The following is an 18,906-nucleotide window of genomic DNA, read 5'->3' as shown; positions in this document are numbered from 1 at the left end:
TGACTGAGAGGGATCTTGCCAGTGTCTGTCAGTATCTGAAGGGAGGGTGCCAGGGGGATGGATCCAGGCTCTGCTCAGTGGTACTGAGCAATGGGACAAGAGACAATGGGCAGAAACTGATGCACAGGAAGCTCCACCTGAACATGAGGAACAACTTCTTTACTGTGCAGGTGACCAAGCACTGGAACAGGTTGCCCAGAGAAGTTGTGGTGTCTCCCTCACTGGAGATATTCCAGACCCATCTGGACACACTCCTGTGTCATTTTCTCTGGGATGACCCTGCTCGAGCAAGGAGGCTGGAACAGATGACCCACTGTGGTTCCTTGTAACCCACCCAGTCTGTGATTCTGTGAAATGTCTGATTCCTCACTGCTTGGTATCAGGTCAGTGCATTTCTATCTAGGCAGAATATGAGTGAGGAATAACCTTCAGTCTAATCTGATGCCATTCTATACCAAAATGTAAATATGCAGTAATTAAAACTGTCCCCTAGTCTTCCTGCTACAGCTCAGTCACAGATTTCAAGAATAGTATCTTTTTTTATCCTTTTTTATTCTCGTTTTACTGGTCATTTACACAATTGGATGTCTACAGTTAGAAAAGTGTAGCTTGGTGTCTGGAAGAATATTTAAGAAAATAAAGATTTTTTAATTTGGTAAGAATCTTGTTATTCCAAAACCAAATGGTTTCAAACATGTCGGTGCTGCTACTTCTCTTTCATTGCTATGTACGTGTCAAGTTTGAAGTTTTAAAACAAAGCTGTGTTATAATTATACAAGCATGTTTGAGAAAAAAGGCTTATGGAAAACTTAACAGCTGGAAACTGTTTTTTTACATACTTGGATGACTCAAAAGCAGCTGAATGGGTTTTTGCAAAACTTTACTAAAAATGACATTTCTGGATTGAAACAAGGCATGAGAAATAGCAGCTGAAAAGGTAACAGTTTCACAAAGGTATGAGCAAATATAGACAGGGATTATTTAATTCATCAAGTTCCACTGTACAGTCGTTAATGTAATGCTATAAAAATAAAAGGATTCATATTTATATAGTTTTTTAAGGATTTTAAAATCCTTAAAAAACTGTACTAGACTTTAAGGAATTAAGCTTTGTAGCTGAGCACTAACCAAATATTAATATTTATATTTCATCGGAATACCTCATATTCAAACAGGAAAACAAAGACATAGAAAAAGGTAGAGGGTTTGCCAGAGTTTGCACAGAAAGAGACGACCACATTTAGCATCCATGCCTTTGGATCGCTCAGCTTGGCAGTGTGGGGCGCACTTGGCATCAAGGAGCTCCTGGCTTCTCTCTCCCTCTGACTCCCGCTTCAGGCACACCCAGCTTGCAGGTGAACAGCCTCTCTCACACACGTGGCTGGGCTCAGGTACCCAGCTCCCTTCTTTCTGTCTCCACACTTCGTTCCCAAAGGCAAAGTCTGCCAAATTCTGGCTGCTGTGATGGTGAAGCTTGACTACATTCAAGTATCACCCCCATTTCAAGTGTGCATACACTCCTCCTTCTTCCCCTGTTCTCAAGGACTTGTCAAGGTGAGAGAGCTGTCACCAGAAACCTCTTCTGGGGTCTTTTTCAGTGCATAGTTCAGTCTGTAATTCTCTAACAATAACTTTACTGTTTGAAACCTCAGTCACTGAATAAATATGATTTTACTGCTGCTTAGCTTGGATGTTGAACTGTATTGGAGGAAACTGCTCTACTTTCATACTGAATTTTTTTTCAGGGTGGTGTGTGTGAAAAATAACACAAATAGGAGTGTTTTTGGATGGTCACACTGAGCAGTCAGCAAGAAGAAAAGTACAGTATGGTGAAGGGAAATCTGTAGTAAAAGCAATTTAAGCTTGTGGTTTGCTAATAGGACCAAGAACATTAATTTTTCCCTTTAACCCCAGCTGTAAAACACCCTCCTGATGGTGGAGAAATCACTTAATGTCCTGTTGTTGCACCTCAGTTTCATCTTCATGGTGTGAACCGTGACCCAGCTCACCAGAATACCATTCCTCTTGAAGTTTGGATATTAGCAGAGGTTTTGTAGAGATGTTTTTCTAACCTAACAAGCCCACTCTTTGTCAATGTTAAGAGTGTCATTGTCTCTACATTCCCAATTAAACAGGCTTTTATGGCTTTCACTTTTTTAACTTGGCAGAGTCACCAGTTCTGGGAACAAAGACTCAGTGCTGCCTTGTGCATTACGCAGATTTCCAGTAGCAACTTCAGATTAAGACTTTGGTGTTGATATTTTCAGTGGGACATAATTTCATTTTCTTACCACAGCTGATCTGAGCTTCTTGAGAAATGGTAATCATGCGACATTGCCATCTTTGCAGGCACATTTGCAGTAGCCCTACATTTGGTTAGATTTAATCTCTGCACCTGAACTATGAATTTACATGACGAAAAGCTTGAATTTAGCCAGGTAGGAGCACCTAACTCCACAAATTCCCTCGGCAACAGCAGCTGTCGTCGGTCTTTTCTCAGCTTCTCAAAAGTTTTGGCAGTGTGCCCTATATATTGACCATTTTACTCACGAAGGGCCTCAGGGTTTTTTTTTCCCTTTATCATTTCCACTTTGAGTTGTCTAGTTTTGCAGTCCCACGAGAAGCTGTCCCTGCCTGCCAAAACCAGAATCGCAGCCTACACCAACCTTTAAATGGTCATTCTTCTCATTTTGCTAGCAGTATCCCTTCCTCAGCTTCACAAATAATTATCTGATCCAAAAATTCTCCATTATTGTGTTTAAATCTTTTGCGACTCTTATACATAAAAAATTCAAATACTGAGCAGTGTTGTTATGCAGATCTCTCCTTCTTGTATGTGAATATCCTAAGCACCAGGAAGTACCAGGTTCATGGATCTTTTTGTCGGAACTCATCAGTTCTTGCTTTCTGAGTCATCTTTTAGATTGTATGAATTTTAAATATTTGTTGACTAGAGGATGATATATTGAGATGATTGCATAGAGAAAGGAGGAGAAGAAATACCAAAAGGCAGAAGCCAGCGAGTTGGGTAGTCTGTTGAAGGCATCCTTTCCTAAAGAAAAAGTTACATCCTGTAATGCCTAGGTCAGATGGATATAACAGTGTTGCAGTCTGACAAATTTTCTGCTTTACTGCTGACTATTATGAACAGAACTTAAAAAAAAAAATTAAAAAAACCTCAGAAGATTTATTACAATTACATTTCAACTATGATTGAAGTAGGAGAAACAAATCTAGTACTGACATAATTTAAATAGCATTGGTGCATATGCAATGCATTTAGGAAGCAGAAGAAACTTCACAGTATCCTCTTTGCTCCCACTCCACTCCATCAGGTTTTTGTTCTTCAGTTCAGCTGCCTTTGCAGGACTGCATCTTAAGGCGTTGCCAGTTTTTGCTGAAAGTTTTCAGACTGTCACTGAAAAAAAAGGTAGAAAGAAAAGACAATTTAAAGTTCCATTTCTCTTGCCTAATTGAAACAGTGAAATTGGTTTGGCTGTTTTGGTGTAAGAGGCAAAGCAGAATGTACAGCCCCTCCATTTAAAATAACATTACTATTTTACAGCCCACTTTGCACATGTGAGCCAGGGAGGCAGGCAGGACAGACTGTGAGAGAAAGAGGCTGCAAGGAGCAGCAATGCAATCTCTTGCACATCCTAAGCAATGGGATGACCCTTTGATACTATATATATATGCATAAAGTTTTGTTGAGCTGGCACAGCAAGGTTGTGCTACCTTTGTTTGCACAGTCCACCTGTATGTGTGTACTATTTGTGAATTTGTGAACCTTTCTCTCAGCCATTTACAGTTTGCCCAGGGATTTAGCAGAGTTTTGAAATCTCACAGAAGTCTGGCTCGTCAGATGTAACATTAAATGAAATTGGTTTGTATTGCAACAGGATTGGTGGGAGGATCAAAGGCTTGGTGTAAAATAAAAGGAGGTTTTGGTTTTGAAATGCTTCTATTTCCCTTATTTTTTATTAGTGCACATTAAGCAATTGAATTCTGCAATAGTAAGCAAAAAACTGCTAAAGTGGTTATTAAAGAAAGCCTCTTCAGTTACTGTGACAAGGGCTGAGTGTTACTGTTATAAAGGGTCTCAGAAACTGTGTTCTTTCAAGGCTGATCAAAATTTAGTTTTAAAACCAGAGGTGTGCAACTAGACAACACAATATATCTGATAATTTTGGTTTAGTCTGAAGAGCCTAGGATCAGCTAGAAATTTGGCAGATTGTCTCTCAGGTCAGGAAGTAGTTTTGATTTAAAAATTTAAAAGCCAAATTCTGTTTTAGTATTTCTTAAATGTCAAAACAACCCTCTGACCTTGAAAATTACTTTCTCTGTATACTTTTGGGGATTTTAAGTAAAAAAACAGGCCTTTTTCACAGTGAAATGTGGTAGCCTGTTAGTCATCAAATCTGAGAACTTAGAGAAGGGAGGGTGACATTAACTCATTATTTTTTCCCTTTGCCACTGCAAGAATGGGCTTCATTCATATCAATGGCAACTGGAGGGGAAAAGATCTGCTAACCTTTAACTGGGCTTCCAGTTTATTTCCATAATGTACACTGTGGCTTCTCCAAGGATGAGTCCTCTGTCTACAGCGTTTCAGACCGCATAATAATAATAAAAGGGAGGACAAGCTTCACTGCTCTCTTTCAGAACTTAACCTCCAGTGCCTTGATTTCAGTTTGTCCCCACCTAAGCACTGGAGAAAGGTAAAGGCCATATTTAGTGCAGCTGGCCAATTGCATACTTCTGATCATTCCTGGCCCTTAATAATATGATTGGTTGAACTTAAATACGGCATTTAAGCAGCCCATTTAGTTTACATATCTCCAGTATACTCCTTTTTTGGAAGGTAATTTTGCCACTTGTGAAATTCTGATGAAAACTAGAAATATGCCCTTCCTTCATCCCTTCTCCATCCACTCTTCTTCTCACTCTTGCATTTCCTTTTGGAAAGGAGGTATCTGTGTGGTGCCCCTATTTCCAGCAGAGCAGAAGCAGCCTGCCCTTCTCACTGTGAATGAGAAATGGAATGGGAGGGAGCAGCCTGAAGCCCTCCACTCTCCCCTGAAAGTGAAGCATAACTCATCTTCATGTCTCCCAGATGCTACTGCTCTGTGCAAACTGACTTCAGATCTTTTTGGTTCTGATATGATGAACCCCAAAACTTCCTACAGTGAGAGCTCTGGGCCTCTTCTGCCTCAATTATTCATAGTATCTAATGTTAAGGCATTCTCCAAGACTTTTTTCCCAAGGATTTGCAGTTACTAAGTGATTGTTAATGACTTAGCTTTCCCTGAACTTCTGTGAAGTAGGGAGGTCATATATTCAGCAGTTAGCTGTAGAGGAAACTGAGACACGGGATGAATCTGGATTTAACAAAATACCTAAGCACATAGTTCTTTGAATTTAAGAGTCATTTCAAGAGATTTTCTGAGAAGCAATTTGAAATATCTGCTTCAAGTTGTTTGCTGAAAAGCGTCTTATAAATAACTGCATGGTGTTTATAGTAATCAATTAATTAGGTACCATTTTACATAGAGGTGGAGAAACCAAGGCACTGCATTTGTTTTAAGGTCAAGCAACCTGAGAGCTTATGCTCACAGAGTTAAGCAGCTTTCTTTTCTTAGTCTTTGTGGTTACATTCCTTCCCTTTTGCATATACTGACCATTTAAAAGATCGAAGAAGGCCTTTTGGAGAAGAGATTAAATTTGGAGGTGTTGGCTGTAGCATTCCAAGGTGATGGTTATTCAGCCAGCTTACAATATAGTATTATCAATTATTAAGTGTATTGAAACCTTAAAAAGTAATATCTGCTCAATGATATGCCAACTTAATGTAGAATAAACACCTACTACTGATCTGCGGTTAAATTATTTAATCTAGAACTAATCTACTGTTCAAACCAGTTTTGAAAATGGAATAGTTCTATCACTGAAAATAATTAATTGTTCAAACCCATAGGGCTAAATCCAGCAGTGACCTAAATGATAGGAGACAATTACACATCAGACCTCAGTGTGTGGGAAAGCAGGTAACAAAATAATACATGTTGCCCTGGTTGTCTCTTATCCTGGCCAGCATTACACACTTTTGTTGGTAGGGTTTTTTGCTGGTGCTGGCTTTGTCCAATTCCTCCCTCCAGCACTTGAGTTCCTCCCTTGAGCACTTTGAGTTCCAGCACTTTTATGATTATTTTAAACGGAAAGTTGGTAGAGGTTTATGTTTTATTTGCCCTACATCCATTTACACCCATTCTGTGACCTGGCAGGGGGTGTGGGCCCTGGCTGCACCTGTGGAAGAGTTTGTCTAGGCAGGGCTGACCCTGCATCCAGCAAGGGGAGCTGCCTACCAGAGCACTCCTGGTGACTTCACTGGAATTGCTACTGATTCATACTGATATGAAGATGAGCAGATCTCAGGCCAGTAGCCCTCAGTGATGAAGTGTTTCCAGCATCCCATCTCAGCAAAAATACCAAGCTCCTTTGATGAGGAAGAAAAAGAAATGTTGGGTTGTTTTTTTTTTCTCTCTCTCTATCTTCAAACCCCTCCACAGAACAACATGGGGGAAAGGAGAATAGCAAATATTCAATGGGAAATTTTGTCTTCATTATTTTCTTCTCAAGAAAAAAATTCCACACTCAAATCAAAACAAGATGGAGCCCTGGAGCCCCACCTGCTGACTTGAAGGAGCAGAGAGAGGGAAGGGAAGATGCCTGGTCGTGTGCCAAGCATTCAACACTGGGCTTGTAGCACTGTGATGTGGCACTTGAAGCTCTAGGGGCCTGGAGCCAGAGATACAAATGCAACAAGAACTCTTATGAAAACGAGCCTCTTAACGGCGTGTGGAGCTGGTCTGTGATGGCCTCAGGAAATCCCCCTGGCTAGACAGGGCCTTTTTATCCACTACATTGATCTGACTCAAAGAGAAATCTCACATAGCTTCCTCGACCAGAAAGTGAGCATGCATACAGTCTGCAGTGTGAGGCTTTGGAATTTCCTTATTCTCAGATAGTCATTCCCCTCCTCCTGCTCTGAAGAAGTCTGCCCTACCTTTCTTTGTTGTCTCATCACACGTAGGGTCTGGTGCTGCAAGCACAATGCACATCCTCAGCCATAGGGCTTCATGCTGTCCTTCCTTTGTGGTCACACCCTCAGCGGGTGGACACTGGCCTAAGGCCACTGGTTGGAGTTGGGATTTTCACTCCTTGTACATTTGGCTCTTTAAAGCCCTGAGAACTACTTTTAATAGCAGCACAACTGGCAACACTTGTTTTCAGGCTCAAGACCATCTATGAGCAAATGCTTGTGTATTAATTACAACAAAGAGCAAATCTACTTGACATTTGATTTTGTTTTTCTTGTTTCCTTGCAAACTTGAAAATGAGCTGCTTTTGCCAAAGGAAAAAAAAAAAAACCAAAATGCATTTCACACCTTTTTTTTTTTAAACTTGAAATAGGCCCCTAGAAAAAACTGACATGTTGAACACCAGCAAGAAAATTATTATTTGGACATATGGCTCCTCTTCCTGAACTTTGCAGAGAGGTTAGATAACGCTCTTTCACATCTTAAAAGACTAGACTGCTGCTACATTGCTAACATATTCTTATGTAATAATCTGGCACTGATGATACTTTATCCAGTCCCAGTAATGTAAGACTCATTTATGGTTTGGTCAGTTATGAGGGATTTTGTTTTTTCACAGATTATCTTCTAATTTGTTTGGTTTTTCATTACACTGTCAAGAAGTAGAATATAACACAGCGAAGCATAGCATAGCATAGCATAGCATAGCATAGAATAGAATAGAATAGAATAGAATAGAATAGAATAGAATAGAATAGAATAGAATAGAATCATGCACAGAAACATATTGTGGCTCTGTCTTTCAGGAGTGTTTTGCATTGTATAGATTGTTTCTGTTAAACACTGCATGATTAATACAAAAGTAAAACTAAATTTTAAAATCTAGCTCTTAGATTAGGACAAACTCATCTGAACCCATCCATTAATTTTTCAGATAAGGCTGTTTCATAAAGTGAAAAATCTGTAAGAATTAAAATAAAGTTGTCAAACCATCTAAGATAGTGAAATATCACCAAAAGATTGTCATTGCCCTTGACACAACAGATGTTGGCAGTGATGTAAGGTCTGGAGATACTTGCAGAATGCAGAGTTATATAGGTAAGCTGGCCAGAAGACAGTGAAAAGATTTGCAGTTTTGGAGTATAAGAATAAAACTTTATGATTTTTTTTATAAAGAAACTAGCTTTTAAAAGACTAGGACCAGGACCCCACCAGTCAGTGAGGGAGCATAGGAGCCTCTTAATTTTGAACTAGAGTTTCTATCCTCAACACAAGAAACTTCCCTGATAATATTTGCCTTGAAAATTATGTTTATCACAATTTGTTTCATGTTCAGTGACAGAGCTCTGCCATGGAAAATTGTGGATTCACAGAATCCTGGAATAATAAAAATCAGAAAGAACCATCTGGGTCCAGCCCTGACCCTGCTCAAAGTAGAGCCAGTGGGGATGAGGTTACTTTTTTAACCAGCTTGTTCATCTATGCATGTATGTGTGTGTCTTTCTCTATACCAATTTTAGAAGTACTTATATACTACTGTCCATTTTTTCAATAACTCTTTCTGAAATTTGAGATTTTTAGAATAATCTTAGGTTCTCTCACTGATAAGCAGGAACTCTTGTTCAGAAACTAGCTTGCACAGAAATCAATGTGCAGGTGTACAGCCACTCTGCCCAACTCCTGATGAGTCTGGTTCCTTCCTTTCATTGCAAGACAACTTTTTTTAGTGACGATGAGTTGTAGGGCTTAAATATCTCACCTAAGTAATAAAATAATGCTGTTACCAAGGACTACCATTGACTATTCTTAGACTGAACCCTGTTCCTGCACAGATGGGGGACCCCAGTTCTGCTACCCTGCATTAATTGCTGCTGTTTGTTGCACATGGGATGTTCTACTAGATGGAGCAGTGGTCTAATCTGATGTGGCAGCTCCTACATTTTTATCTTGTAAGTGCTTTACTTACATGAATTAATTCTGAAAACACTCTTGTGACGTTAGTCATTGTTATGATTCCCATTTTAGAGACCCTGAGTCTAATTCTTAATTATACTAATTCTTCCTTATGCTGGTGAGGTTCCGGATCTGTGAAAGGGTCTCCCAACTGAGGGAGATGGATTGCAGAAATGTCAATGGCAAAATGAGAGTTCATTGCCCTCTAGCAATTCTCTGTTTCTCTGAGGTTGGAGAGAAATATTGGAAAACAAGTCTAAAAGTGGTACTGTTGATTTGTACTACGGGGTACACAGGAGCTGCATAGCTCAAGCCTGTTAGAGGTGTTGTATTAGGCAAAATTAAATTATTGAGATTGTTGACACTTCCCTCAGTGTGGCCACAGTCTCATCAAAAGAAAGGGAAAGCCACCTCTGCTGGCCCTTCTTTTCCTGTAATCAGGATACATTATCAGGGAATTTACATCCTACCTCCCCCGAAAAAGCCTCCTAAACAAAACAATAACCCCAGAAGAAGAGGCAGTGAGCTTGAGGGAGTGAGAAAGAGACTGAGGTTTTCCCAGGAATGAATAGCAAGCCATTTTAAAAGTATTCATTATGTGCTGTAACCAGAAGAAAGACTTTCTGTCTTCTGTATGATAAAACTACCAGTGAGATGTATTGCAAGATAATTAGGAGCAAACAGGCAGGAAAAATGAGTGATGTGCTACTCTTCATTTCCTGAGCCGGTCGTGTTCCAGTCACTGTGCAAGCTGCAGCTCTGTCTGTGGAGAGACTGGAGATGGAAATCAACTCTATCTCTGTCCTCTTCCCTTATGGCTTCACCCAGCTGAAGAATGTGATGGACGGTTATATCTGCTGCAGAAAAGAGTCAGAACTCTACACCCTCCTCTGGGTTCTTGGCTTCCTACTCTATTTTTATCCAAGTCTAAGAGATGAAGTGATATGAGCAGATACAGACCCTTTTGCAGCTGTCCCTGAGACAAAACTAATGGTTGGACAGAAAAAACAAAAGGTCTCAGTGGAGTTATTTTGGTGGCAATCTCATGTTTTTGGCATGCAGTGGCTGTACAGCTCCCCAGATTGCAAGCAATGTTGTTGTTCTTACAAAGGTTTTGTCTAGAATGAGGAATATGAAAATAATTACAATTTTTCCTCACCTTTGAGCCCATGGAAAACTCTCCTGGAACAAGGCATCTTTATATAAGAATGGCTGGAAGCAGAGGCACAATACCTGTCACCTCCAAATGCAGGAAATAAGATTTGTGACTATGTGACAGCAACAAAGTTAGCAAGAGGGATATGTAGCGTGTTTCCCGTCAGCATTTAGAACAGAAGTGGGGCAGATGTCCGCTTTAAAGTTCTTCAAATCAGAATTATAATTGTCTACCCATGAAGGTAACAGAGAAAATTAAACCACCTGACACCCTGAGATACTTATGCTTCTTTCAAAAATCATAGAATAAAATATAATAGAACAGAGCAGAATAGGCTGAATATAACACAAGATGCTGTTTAAATAATTTTAATTTTGGAGCAGAGATGCAATTGCTAACAATAGTATGGATAATGATAGAGGGTAGAAAGTGACTGTTTTCAAGTGTTTAAAAATCTTTGTGAGCCTTCACAATAAACTTCCCTATAAATGTACAGAAAATCATTTCCTCGTGTCCTGCAAAAATCATGTCCTCATTGATCTGCTTTTTAACCAGTGATCAGATTTCCTTGATTTTTTGTGAAATCACACTTTCAAAATATTACATTTTGACCCAATGCAGCTGAAGAAGGAGAAAAGCAGGCGTCCTGGTCTTCTCATGTCTTCTCAACCAGATGTTTTATGGAGTTCCCCTAGGTTGCACTGTTGCTTTTCCAGTGAAGGCAAGGGGATTGCACTGGTGGCCAGGAGGGTATGGCTCACTTTTCAGCACATCTTACTGTGATGGTAGTGCATTAAAATGAAAGAAGAAGCTTGTCTCTCATAGACCAGCTTGCAGTATTTTCTCCTTTTTTTAAAGGACTGGCTCTTCCACAAGTTAGGCCATTATATTTGGATTGTCTGAGAGAGTAAAAATATGGAGACCCTCTGATGTTTCCCTTTACATTTCTCTATGGTCAACAAATTTCTGAAAGGAATTGCCTTGGGAACTGAGAACTGCACATTGTAGGTAAGAGGTGATTTAGGAACCAATCCTGGACATTTGATGTAATTGGGGCAGGAGGAGGGTGGGAGGAAGTGAGTGGCAGGGAGGGCTGATTCTGGTAATCAGTGCAGGAAAGAACAAGCTTGTTTGTTTTGCCCCAGAAAATCAAATGGCATATATGACAGAAATTACCCAGATGCAAGGCATGGTACCTTTCTCCCTTTAGCATGCAGAGGTACCTACTGAGCACAGTGGTGCAAGTTAGGAAGGATGCTTTCCCAAAAGATAAACAAGGAGTTGATTTCTGTAACAAGTGGACTTCCCAGTCTCTTTCTCTAATTTCTTACTGAATAATAACCATGTATTCACCCTCTCCAACATGCTGTGCTGGTTTACATCTCTGAACAAAAAGCACAGACTCACATCTGTTTATGAAGACAAGCCAATAAATCTAGAGGAATATATTTATATAACTCATTCTGAGATTACGTAGTTGAGTTCCATTTTTTTCAAATAGACAGAGCTCCATAATAGACAGAGCTCCTTCTTTGCAAGGGAACCAAGTTCCTCTCCGTGCCACCCAGATCTGTTGATTTGCCATTAATGTCAGCTCTTGTCAGCTGTACTAAGTGCTACAAGTCACATTGCAGAATACTTCATATACATTAAAGGAGTAAGTACTCTGCCATTTCCCTGTCCTGCCTTTTGGCTGGCATTAAGTGATCCATGTAGAAGTCAGAAAGTGAGGAGCAGTTCTGGCAGCTTTTCCTTTCATAAATCCTGCCGTTTGCCAATGGCAAATCCAGGTACAGCTCTCATAAAGATGTCTTCTAATTCTGTAGCAACATATGGAGAGGTTGTCATACACATAAGTCTGAAAACTTGTTGCAGCACTGATTGCCTTTTCCATAGGAAACAGCAAACTTTTTCAACTGATCAGACAGACTAAGCATTCAATTATTGATCCTTTGGCTAAATCTCCCTGATACATGGAATAATTTATATGAAGGAAGAGCTAGAAAGAGGGAACCATGCAAAGCTAGAAATCATCATCATGTATCTGAGTTAAAATCTGTGATAAATATCTCAGGAGAGGAAGTTGATGTACATTTTCTGAAGCTCCTTCTGGTCTTTTGCATTTATTTAGACTACAAATCAGCTCTTGGATGATATTCATGTAGAAAGCAGGAGGTCCTTGACTTCTGTAGCTTCCAGTAGAAGGGGACCAGCTAAGAGCAGGACTTAACAGTAGTGTTTTCTACATTAGGTGCTATAGGAGGTTTGAGGATCTCCATATCAGGAACACATGCTAATAAAATATGTGCCACATAGTAAAAACTCACCTGGGTGAAATGCTGCTCCTTCTGATATCAATGGAAATTTCCTTTTGACCAGGGGTTGCTATGGCAGCAAGCAGTGGAAATGAGAACAAGGACATTTTGATATGTCTACACTGTGGATTGCAAATTATGACACCCGAGTTAGTTTTAAACAGTCTTACAAGGAGCGGTCTAGTTAAGGCAGCCTGAAACACCACGTGGCCTAATTTACCATGCTAAGCAGTTCAGTTTCCTCTGTGCGCAGGGTAGATTCCTGCCTGGGGTAGAGCAGAGGGGAAGAGGTATTTGAGGAAATGCCTCTTCTAGGGCAATGGGATAAGGAACAGACTGTGACAAGGAGTAGTCTAGGGAGGGAGAAATAACATGAGAGAAAGTAAGTTACAAAGCAAGAGGAGCAGCAGTCCGTGGAGTCATCTGAATGGAAGCAAATCCGACAGCAAGAGATGTGCGGGTTTGGGGAGCCAGGGTCCAAAGGGTCTCTTCCCGTGGCAATGTGCTTTGCTCTCCCCCTTGAATGTCAGCTTAGGGCTCCTGTCTCTCAGCAAGTTCTTTTTCAGGAAGACACTGTCAAATCACTGAATGAAGTATCCTCACAGTCTTCCAGAGGTTGATCCCCTCGTCAGCGCCGTTTTAGTTGAGCTGCTGCTGGCGCTGCCGGCTGAAGTGGTGGAGTCCTGTATTACAGCTCCACAGGTGCCAACCCGCCCCAGCCTCGGCAGCAACGTGGAACAGCTTCTAAGTTGACTTTTAAAGAAAACGCTGAGAAATTATACTGCAAATGCATTACTGTAATGCTAATGTTACTAAGTCAAACACTTAAAAGTTAGGAAATGCCACAGCTAATGTTGTCTGTGCAACCTTAGGGAGGGCCCCATGTACCATTACCATAGCTTGTAATTACATGACAGCACACTGTTTCTTTGGTGAATCCCTGTATAAGGTGGTCAGGTCCTCTGCATATTTTATTAAAAATGTAGTACAGAGCTGTTTTGCACTCTGTTGGATTATTACGTTGGTACTGACCCAGGGAAGAGACTTGTCTGTGTCACTGTGCTCTACAAAATCTCATCTGAAAAGGAGTTAAGGGTTTTGACGGCACTGTATTTCTCTGAAATCTCCTTTTCTGTTTTTTGGGGCACCTACCTTCCATAATATTCGTGAAAAATGCATATTTTGGGGAGGCTGAAGAGAGAACTCCTAATTAACCCCATTAAGCCCAATGTCTCAATTGTTTCTGTAAAGCATCCCTCTCCTATTGACTGTTTAGGTCTTCTGTAAACTGTGCTGAGTCAATGGCCCCCAATGGGGCTGGTGGGCAGATGGGATGCAGCCAGCCAGCATGTAACATTTAAAAAGGTGAAAAAGGGCAGGAACCCACTTTTTCCCATAGCAGAAGTTGATAGAAGGAATCAATAAGAGTGACATCTCCCATCAGCTCTCCACTAAAAGCAAAACACATAAAAGCTGGTGCCAGATTTGCCTGGAGACCTATGTCAAAAAATGATGAAATTAATATAGAAATGTTGATAGAACTTCTGTCTTTTGTTTCTTCCTTCCTTAAGCATTTGTACCTAAAATACAGAGTGAGGGGAGAATCCCAGCACTCCCTCTGAAAGGCCAGCAGTCAGCTGCATTGTGAGTCCCTTCTCTACTTTCTTCCCATGCTTTTGAGTGGCACTGGCAGGTTAGTCATGCCCATTTAAAAGTTTATATACAGCAGATGTTCACAGAGCTGATCAGGAATTATGGATTTGCTGTTGTAGCTGCAGCCCTGTACGAAATACAGCAAATGTATTTGGAACACAGAGAATATACCTGCCTTGTGCAATAAATTCAAACATCTCCCTTGGTGCTGTTTGTTCAGGAGGGGACATCTGAGCCTCTGATGAGGGGACATTCAGTGTCCTGAAACCCAAAGCAGGTCCCTCGCATCTGACAAGGGGAAGTTCTGGCAGGGCAGGGATGTTACGTCCAGGGGCTGAACATGCTGACTGCTCCCTCCCAGAACAGGGTGTTATCTGCTGCCTTCCTTCTCAGAGGGGAGGCCAACTGGCCCACACCTTTTAAGAAGCAGACTTTCACAAGTGTCATAAATCTCTGCCTTGCCTGCTACACAGTGCTGCCACTGCACTGGGTATCACCAGGAACCATCCATTTGAACTGTACTTCAATTTGCAGCCCAGGGTAGAAGAAATAGATTACTTTGCCACCTATTTGGGGGGATAATTTCTCCACCTCCTTGGTGCCTGAGACTTGTCTTACCCCAATACCCAGCACTGCCTTTTGACAACATCTCCCTCTGTACCCTGTCGGTGCTCAATTTGTCTGTGTTTGTGCAGACATGCATGGCAAGGATATGCTCTCGTAGCTTGTGCAGTTCCAGAATCATAACATTCCAGTGATCCATCAGGAAAATTTGACTGAAGGGCAGCATGGTCTTGCTTTAAGCAAGCCAAGGTAGCAGGCAAACCTGCACTCCCTTCCCCACCCTGCAGGACAGGTAGTCTTTGAAGACTGTGGGAAGGTGCAGGTGTTTTTTCGGCAAAAGCTGCAGTGGTGGGTAAAAAAGAGAGGGAAGGGATCTCCCAGCTTTTTGGAGATGGCCTCTGTATAATGCCATTTGAATCTTACTTTTTGTTTAGCGTTAAGTTTTAATAGTTATCCTTTGAGGATTTTCCTTGCGAGCTTATCTGAATACACCAATAGTCTTTTTTGTAATATTCGCATTTCCCCTTTGGTTCAGCCGAGCCCACTGACAGATCATTCAAATTCAATTGTTTTATGTCTAAGCCGAACAGCTAATTAAAGTAGGGATGATTAACCTGACTGGCAGTGTCGCTCTCTCTCCCTCGCTCTCTCGCTCCCTCCCTCCCTCCCTCCCTCCTGTTCCAATCAGTCTTTTTCTCACACTCTCCCTCTCTCTCCCTCTCTCTCTCTCTCTGTGTCTTTTGCTCTACTCTCTCTGTGTGTGTGTGTGTGTGTGTGTGTGTGGTTTTTTTTTTTTCCTCTCTCCTAAACGTGGTCTGCTTGCTGATGGCAGAATGGCACTCGGAGATTTGTGCATTGTGTCTGGTTTCCTACGGGCAGGCTGACCCAGTGCCTCTAGGGACTTATCAATAGACCACTCAGAAGAGACAGAGACAGGAGAAAGGAGGAGGGGTGGGGGGGGTGGCTCAGAAGCCATTTTTTTTTTTTTTTAAAGAAGTATCAGGACTTGGGAAGAGGGTGACAAAGAAGGTTTTTCAAAGAGGCAGTGGAGGAGGTTCTAATAAATTTGGAAGGAAACAGTTCCCTGTCTTGGGAAAAAAGGAGAACTCCTGGCTGATTAGCATTCACACCAGGTATGAGATGTTCCCTACCCCTTATCACTGCCGCAACCGAGATGGAAAAAAGCGCTTTACCCCCCCCCCCCCTTTTTTTTTTTCGGTTGTTTTTGGGGTTTTTTTCTTCCCTTCTTTCCCCCCACCCCCTCAGCCGTCTCTGCTCTTTAAGTAGATGGAGCGAGCGTTTATTTTGGTACGTTGGTTGGTGGTGGCAGGGGGAGTGCGAGCTGTGGGCATTTGTGTGCTGGGAGCAGGGAGAATGGAAGCAGGGCAGCGGGGAGGGGGCGGGTGGGAGAAGAGCCGGGAGTGTGTTACTGTGTCTCCTCTTTGTGCACCCCTGGAGGGGGTTACCCAAGTTCATTTCCAGCAGGTGGATTTAGACAGGGAGTTACTTAACGCTTGACCGCCAGTTTTGAAAAAAAGGAAAAAAGGGGAAAAAAAAAAAAAAAAAAAAAAGGACCTGCTTCCTATGTCTATTAAAGGAAGCTCCAATTTTTTCCCTCTCTCTCCTCTCTCTCTTTCCTCTCTTCCTAACCAGACAGCGGGAGGGTTTCTGGCTCCTCGCCAGCCCAAAAGCCTCTAAGTGTTTTGCACTTGTTTCAGGGAGCCCGGGGATTTTTTTTTTCAGCATTTTCACTAGAGAACAAAGAGTTCTTTACAAAGGAAGGGGGAGAGCGAGCTTAACGCCTCAGATATGTTTTTCTATTTTTATTAGGGATTTTTTCCCCCCTCCTAAAAAGAATGAGAGAGAAGCAAAGCACAGAATGTGTGGCAGCAACAAAATAGATTGAAAGAAAATGCAGTTCCCTTACCTCCAAATTATAATTTGGAAATAATAAGAACAGGATGGAAGGGGGACAAGAAGAAGTGAGTTTGGTATGTCGTTCTTTTCTCCCTTTTTAAAACTCTCTCTTTAAATTCCAATTGCTGTTTTGCCAACTTACCTAGCATCTTTTTTTTTTTCTTTTCTTTTTTTTTTGGCACAAAAGTTATACTGCAAACAGTTTCTGTTTACTTAAAAAATCAACCAACAAATTTTTACTGAGAGAAAAAAATGGGGAAGTGGGGTGGTTTCGGTAAAAAAGAAGCAAATTAGTGGGAACAGAAATCTTTCACTTTCTGTCACTTAGAAAAAAAGTTGGTAATGGCTTGTTGAAGCTAGGATCCTAAAATACAGATGGGGCACTAACGTCTGTGTCCACGGACCCAGCTTTCCCCTGACCATCTGTCTAAAAGTCACCTCTCATTGGCAGCTCAAATGATTGGTAGGAGCTCAGGGATTTTTTTTGTTTATTTGTTTGTTTGCTTGTTCCTCCTGTTCAATGGGACCTTCTTTCAAATGGCTCCATTTCACCTTCTGAGTTTAGTTCTTCAATTGAGCCCCAGATTGAGGGTTTCAGGACAGACTTTCTTGCGCTGTAGATATTTTGTTCTTCTGAATGTATTTCTTATAGATACACTCTTTGTCTATTTGTATGTGAAAAAGGCACGTGTAATTTACAAGGGAATAGCGCATAACATTTAAGGAGATGTTTGATTTGAATTTTGTTGCATATAGTGTATAGCACACAGGATCTTCTCTACAGCATCTCCTGTGCAGTGGTTAGAATGTTTCAGAATAAATACTGTTGCAAATTCAGTAGCTTAAGGAAGTGCTCTCTTTATCCAAATTCTGCCTTCCTTCCTATATGGATTTGTATTTTCCTGGCTTTGACAAATTGCCAATCTAAGAACAGCATCATATAGCAGAGGTACAGAAAACAAGAGAGGAAACTGCATGTTATATCCCCCCTAAAAATCCTCAGCACAGAATACACAAAACTAGATAAAATTATTAGAGAGTTATGATGCTCTTCTGGCTGCACTATTACTACAATACCTGGATTTTTATTTTCATGCTGCAGGCTTTCCTCAGAAGAGGTTGTCTGTTACAGCTTCGTAGGTATCACATATGTGTTGCAACACTGCTTTTAAGCAACACCTATGCATTGTGTAAGTGTACACGGGGAATTAGTCCATTTACATCTCCTCATATGATGAGGGGGAGAAAAAAATCCATCCTTGGGCTCTGCTTGCACTGCTTTAGATATCCCAGTACCCTACAGTGGCAAAACATCCTGCAGGATATAGTCCGTCCCGTGCAGAAACTGGGGAACAGGGAAACTTTCCATGACAAGTGAAACCACCAGTTAAAACACAGTTTTGTTTCCATACGAGTATCTAGACTGGGGGCTTGCACCCCTGCAGCTTCATTAGCTGGGACTCTTCCCTCTCCAAACCTGCAGTGGGCACAGCTCTCCCAGCAGAAGTTGGGGACTCATCACAGCCTGAATTCCCCCGCTCCGAGTACAGGTTCTTTTGCTGCAGGTAACCCAGGTGTTCTGCCTTTCCATGGGCAGCAGCAATAGTGATGCCAAGCTAAAAGTACTTAGCAGGCTCCCCAGTTTAATGTGGAATGCTTGTCCGAGAGGGATGGACTACCATAAAAAATAGAAAAACTTTTGGCAAATTACAAATGCCTTTCTTTTACTTAAAATCCGTGCTTTCCTCATTCCTCCAGAGAGTTTTCCCAACTCCTGATGTTTTTCATGGTCTGAATATTTTCTGCGACTTTCCTCTCTTGCTCTCTACAAAAAAAAAGAAAAAAAAAATCACAGGAAAAGTAAGCAAAAGAGAGCAGAAATGGGATTTGGCCTTTGAAGTTTTCCATAGGATAAGCAGTCTCGAGTTTTTTCTGCCTGAATATTTTTCTTTCTCCCCACACCCAACCTTTCCATCCCCTCCCCTCTTTATTTTTTTTTTTAATCTAACCTGTTTTTTGTGAGAATTTTGTATCTGCAACCCTGTATCTGGTGATGTATTAGAGAGGTCAGAACAGAGCTGAAACCTAGATTTAGTCCCCCAGTCTCAACTAGCAGGCATCTTCCAGTGGCTGTCACTGCATCCAGAAGTAGGGAGAAGGATGATAGCTATCTTTTGGGGACTCCATGGACCTGATCTGAGAGTAACACATTCACAGTACAGGAGAAAAGAGAGAGAGGGGGAAAAAGAAT

General features: G+C 41.3%; 1 protein-coding gene across 20 annotated transcripts in view; it reads left to right on the top strand.

Moving 5' to 3' along the window:
* The window catches only part of ZBTB20 (zinc finger and BTB domain containing 20), a 473,219-nt gene that overhangs the window by 368,984 nt on the left and 85,329 nt on the right, over nt 1-18,906 (top strand). Inside the window, exon 1 of one of the 20 annotated variants that reach the window (XM_039717827.1) lies at nt 15,754-15,871. The exons of 18 other annotated variants lie outside the window; for them this stretch is intronic. The gene's annotated coding sequence lies outside the window, so the exon portion shown is untranslated. Of the gene's footprint in view, nt 1-15,753; nt 15,872-16,139; nt 16,730-18,906 lie in introns of those variants that run through there. One more of the 20 variants, XM_039717826.1, reaches the window with a different exon arrangement.

Source organism: Passer montanus, unplaced genomic scaffold (genome assembly GCF_014805655.1).
Source record: "Passer montanus isolate IOZ18808 unplaced genomic scaffold, ASM1480565v1 scaffold39, whole genome shotgun sequence".
NCBI classification, from domain to species: domain Eukaryota; kingdom Metazoa; phylum Chordata; class Aves; order Passeriformes; family Passeridae; genus Passer; species Passer montanus.
Note: the sequence above shows the minus strand (reverse complement) of the source record. Positions and strands in the feature narration are given on the sequence as shown.